This window comes from Triticum dicoccoides, chromosome 2B (assembly GCF_002162155.2).
Source record: "Triticum dicoccoides isolate Atlit2015 ecotype Zavitan chromosome 2B, WEW_v2.0, whole genome shotgun sequence".
In the NCBI taxonomy this organism is placed as follows: Eukaryota; Viridiplantae; Streptophyta; class Magnoliopsida; order Poales; family Poaceae; genus Triticum; species Triticum dicoccoides.
Genome location: NC_041383.1, coordinates 57,302,479 through 57,308,066, shown reverse-complemented (window position 1 = coordinate 57,308,066; position 5,588 = coordinate 57,302,479).

Genomic DNA, 5,588 nt, shown 5'->3' with positions numbered 1-5,588 from the left:
AGAAAGGACCGGAGGGAGTACATGTGAAACTGCTGCAAACGAGGTGATCACCCTGGTAATAATGCTAGTATGTATTGTTTTGCATGTTCATCCAATGCCAGTGATACAAGAATTCGAACTAATAGAAATAATTTCATTCATACACGGTTAGATTTCATATAAACATGCTGGATTTCATTACATTTCATACATTCTTCAACTAAAAAGGGGTGCGCTGGAGGTATAATTAATTAACTGAAGCTACCCACCTGTGTCCGACTGAGCTAAATAGAAGCTTCAGTGACTTAACTGCAGGTGCAGTTGCATAACTGACATGTGGCCCAGATGCCTGTTGGGCCCATGTGTGAGTCAGCCAACTGCACCAACAGTTAAGTAGAAGCAGCGTCCTTCTCCATCGTAGCTCTCCGACTCCACGTCGCCGCCAAGAAGCTAATCGGCCGTTAATGGTCAACCTGCCTAGCTTGGCTTCAACCAGAGGGTAGTAGCGGTGGCCTTACTTGGACCCGAGCGGCGGCGACCTAGCGTGTTCTACTCTTCCTCGTTTTCTGTGTGGCGCGGCCTTGTTGGCAGCGGGGCAGGGCCTCGGCGGAGCCGGCGATGTCCTCTATCTCGTTGCCGGTGGGCGGCGCCTCGGCGGAGCGGTGGATATCCTCCCCATCGTTGCTGGCAGGGTGGGGCCTCGGCTGAGTCGGCGATGTCCTCTGCCTCATTGTTAGCGGGGCGGGGCCTCGACGGAGACAGCAGTTTCCTCTGCCTCATTGTTGGCGCCGCGAGGCCTCGGCGGAGCAGGGCCTCGTCGACGCCAGCGGAGCGGGGACTCATCGGAGCCGGCATTGTCCTCTGCCTCGTCCTCGGTCTCACCAAATAGCGCCTCACCCGCTTCATCGCTCTCTTTGTAGGCGGCCGCAACCTCCGCCACCCGCATGCGGTACCACCAGCGCTCGTGGCGGCCATTGCAGGCGGAGCGGTATGAGTAAAGCAGCGCCTCCTGCTCCGCCCGCTCCGCGGCGATCTGCTCCTCCGCCTGCAGGTGTTCCTGGAGGAGATGGTGGTTGTAGGCGGCGTCGGCCTGCGCCTCCCGGAACTGCTCCTCACGCTTCTGCCTCACTGTGTCCATGTGTTGGGCACGGGCCTCGCCGATGGTCATGGTGCAATGCACCAGCGAGGATGGCACGGAGGAGGGAGTTGGCGCCGGATCATCGACTACATCGCCGTCCTCCGGCTGCCTGCCGGCCAGCCGGTCGGTAGCAATGGCTGCCATCTCCTTGTGGTCCGTCGTCCGCCCGTCCGGACGAGCGCTGGAGCGTGAGGAAGCCATGGTGGGCAGTAGTGGTATGGACAGGAGAAAGTGAACGGATGCGGATGACTATGGCTATGGCCGGCGCAGCAGTTTATATAGCAATGGTGGGCGGCGGAGGGACGGACGTGTGGCGCCGAAGTAGCCGCCTCGGCAACCGTGTATCATTAATGTGCGCGGCAGATGGACGGACGGACGACACTTGTGTTGTTTGAAGGCGGAGCAATCACCTACACCGGGAAGCGGGGCGGGCGGCGCTTACTATTTCGGGTGGAAAGCGCGCGCGGGCGAGGATATGACTTTACTTGGAGAGGATGACAATGGGGACCCACCAGGGCCATAGCCTCATGTACGCAAGTGCCTCCTTATTATATACTCCCTCCGTCCGAAAATACTTGTATTCCAAATAGATAAAAAGAGATGTATGTAGAACTGAAATACGTCTAGATCCATCCCCTTTTATTCATTTTATGACAAGTATTTCCGGACGGAGGGTGTATATATATAACTATAATTTATTTTGCCTCCTCCTGGTTTCCTGACATCACGGTCCCACACCATTGTCAACCTATGTACTCCCTCCTATCCGGTTTATAGGGCTTATCTCAAAATTTTAGTTTTTCATTTTATAAGGCTCAATTTTTTTGTTTTCCATCACATGTTCAGATTCCAAGGTGCATTAAATCATTGCATGCAAGTATTAAGATTAAATTGACCAATGCATTTACTTTATGCATGCATGCACTGCAATTAATGCATTGATAAACATAATTTTTTGAGGATACCAAGAGCATTAATTAGGTGCTTTTGCAAAACTACAAAAAGTATTCCACCACTCGCCATCTACATTGATTGGTGAGATTTTTGAATTGATCACTATAAACCGAAAAGGAGGGAGTAGTCAATAAACGATAGAATTGCACAAGAAGCGGCCGAAAAGGAGGGAGTAGTCAATAAACCGAACACGTAATTACTTTATAAAGTATTATTTTTGGATATTCAAAATTTTACTTTCATTAATTGTTGCAAGCGCAATGTTTCATTGGATTTTTATGTAATATAAATTTATATTGAAATTCTATTTAATCTGACTAGAAATTTCGGGATAAAAATATTTCGGATCCCATCAAAATGTGGGAAATTTTATTGAATTCGGTTTTGAACGGTTGGTTGAAATGGGCTGTACTTTTAACAAACTGTAAATGGGCTATAGTAAATTCCATTAGAATTCAAAAATGGGCTGCACATTCTTACAAATATCAAATGGGCTATAAGTTCTCTGCCACACACTTCTGGCCTTACTAAGTTGACGCGTCCCCCCAAAAAAAAGAGTTGACGCGTATGCAAGGCTTTGTCAACTTATAGTCAACACACAGTTTTAGCAGCAGTGGCCGTTGGATGTCCATCCAACGGATGCCGTGCTTCTTCTTCAATCTCGGATATTCTAGCTTCACCCGCCCAAAAAATGATTCCCCCCCTGACATCTGGGGCGCACCGTTTCGGAAGCTGACCTGTGGGCCTACTAAGTTGACGTACCAAGGGCTTTGTCAACTTAGTCAATATAAACGATTATAGCTTCAGTGACCATACGATGTCCATCCAACGGCCATCGTGCTTCTTCAACCTCTGTTCTTCTAGCTCCAGCCGCACAAAGCAGCGCCGGTCGTGCCGCCTGCTCCTGCCTCCCGTGGCCGGCTGTGCTGCCGCGGAGGCCTCACTGCCCCCTACTACTCCCACCGCTGGCCAAGCCATCCCTCCACTCACCCACACCCCCTGTTATTCTACGGCGACGACAGCCTCACATCGCAGCCGAACTAGTGAACCCTCGTACTCCTCTCTACGTGTGCATCCACTGCCGCGTCTTACCTGGCTCCACGTCGTCCCCTTCCTAGGCCTCGCCGTCGTCCACCACTGTGGTGCTCTCGGCGCGGCGTGGTCAACGTGGTCAAGGAATGACTTCCACCGGACGTGGACTGTACGTGGAGAGGCTGACAGCTGGGTCCACGGCGGCTACAAGGAAGTGCCTGCTTATTATACGCGCAAAATAATTTATTCCTCCACCTAGCAACAGGGACCCACCAGACGGGCCACCGTATTTCGCGAAAAAAACGTTTCCCCCCTGACTGCTGGGACCCACCAGCTACATCTTTGCATGCAAGGAAGTTCGTCCGGGCAAAAGAAAAAAACAATTTGCCCCCCTGACTGCTAGGACCCACCAGCTACATCTTCGCATGCAAGGAAGTGCCTGACTGTCGGGACCCACCTGGTCGAAGCGTACGTAGCGTTGTCATTCTGGTCGCGAACATGTACGTACATATATACTGGTTGATGTAGAGGCGTGCACGTAGCATGTACACGTATGTACATCGCCCAGTGTGCAAGAAAGAAAATACAACCACGTATGTGTACATACGGGCGGGGTCTCGAACGCCTACTCGCGCATATATACGTATGGCCAGGGCTCATGTACATGGCTGGGTCGGAACGGAGAAACAGCATCGTCGTCGTGTTAATGGGGAGCCAACCGGCTGGGTCAGAACAGAATGCGTCGTCATGTTCATCGGGAGGGCTTGTACGGAACAGGCGATGGAAACGAGGCCTGGCATACCGCAGAATGAAGGAAACGGCCTTGTGTTCGACCGGCCACGTTCGAAACGGGATCCTGTTCATCGGGAAGGGTCTGGCGTACCGCTAAACGGAGGAAACGGACCTCCTACGGTCGAAATGGGGGTCCTGTTGATCGGGAGGGGTGTGGCGTACTGCAAAACAGAAAAAACAGACTTGTGTTGGAGCACTACGGTCGAAACGGGGGTCCTGTTCATCAGGAGGGGTGTGGCGTACCGCAAAACGGGATTCCACGGGATACTGTTCATCTCCACCGTCGACCTCCTCCATCCTCCACGGGCTACCGTTCATCCACCGTCGACCTCCTCCAGCCTCCACCTGCGACTGTTCATCCACGGGCTCCTGTTCATCCAGCCTCCACCGCGTGCTACTCCACCGGCTACTGTTCAACCACCCCTCTCCACGGGCTCCTGTTCAACCACCCCTCCACGGGCTACTGTTCATCCACCCCTCCACTGTCTACTGTTCATCCAGCCCTCCACGGGGTCGTCCTGTTCATCCAGCCCTCCACGGGGTCCTGTTCATCCAGCCCCAACCAGCTCGATCGATCGGGGTCCTGTTCATCCAGAGGCAACACCACGGGTCCTGTTCATCCACTCCCGCCGCTCACTGTTCATCCAAACCCCCCCACAACACTCACTGTTCATCCAGAGAGGCAGCATCGATCGGCTTCAGTTAGCAGCAGTAGCGAAGGAATCGATCGCTCGGGTTCAGTAACGCGTAGCATGCAGTGCAATCGCTCGGGTTCAATTAGAGCCCAATGCCTTGCTCGGGTTCAGTTAGAGCCAACGCCTCGCACACACGCGTGACGTGTACGAGAGAAACACGCATCGCTCGGCCCCCGACCACCCACCGTAACCGGGAACTTCCCAAAATTTTCCTCGCCCTCGTTTCTACCACGGTTTTTTCCGTCATGGACGGCCCAAAGAATGTCATGCAGATGTGTCTTCGGCCCGCCCAGGACGAAAATCCCATTTTCTGTCATGATTTTTTGTCATAGAAGTAGGAGCCCACCACATCTATGATGATACCGGGTTTTGTCACAATTATCGTCATAGAAGTGTCATATGTATGACAGAAAAAAGTTCTGTTCGGCCCAAAATGTCATGGATGTGTCTTTTTTTTTGTAGTGACATGGGCCCGTCGCCGCCATCGCCGGTGTGTGTGAAGGAGGAGCCGTTGTCCCCGCTCGCGCCATCGTGTGAAGCACGAGCCGGCGTCCCTGTTCCGACCTGTGAAGGAGGAGACGGCCTCGCCCCGGCACAACCATGGCGTCCAGATCAGACGCCACTTGAAGGAGGAGCCGGCTTCACCCCCGCACCATCGCGGCATCTAGATTGGATGTCGGGTCAAGGAGGAGTTGGCGTCCCTGCCATGCAGCCGGTATGGTGTCATACACACGCCACCGTCCCCCCATCAAGGAGGAGTTGCCGTCCGTGATCAATAAGGTGCGAGGCCACTCCCTCCACTTCCTCGGAGGAGGCGGGGGGAGGTTGGTAAAATATACTGCCGACAACTTTCTTGTGAATAGCATGGTAACTTACACATCACAGACCTGATAACTTTTGTACACCGGTCCTGATTTTATTGGCGGCGGCAGGGGGGGGGTTGATGAAATATCCCCTGGTAACCTTTATGTGAATAGCATGGTAACTCACACATTGAG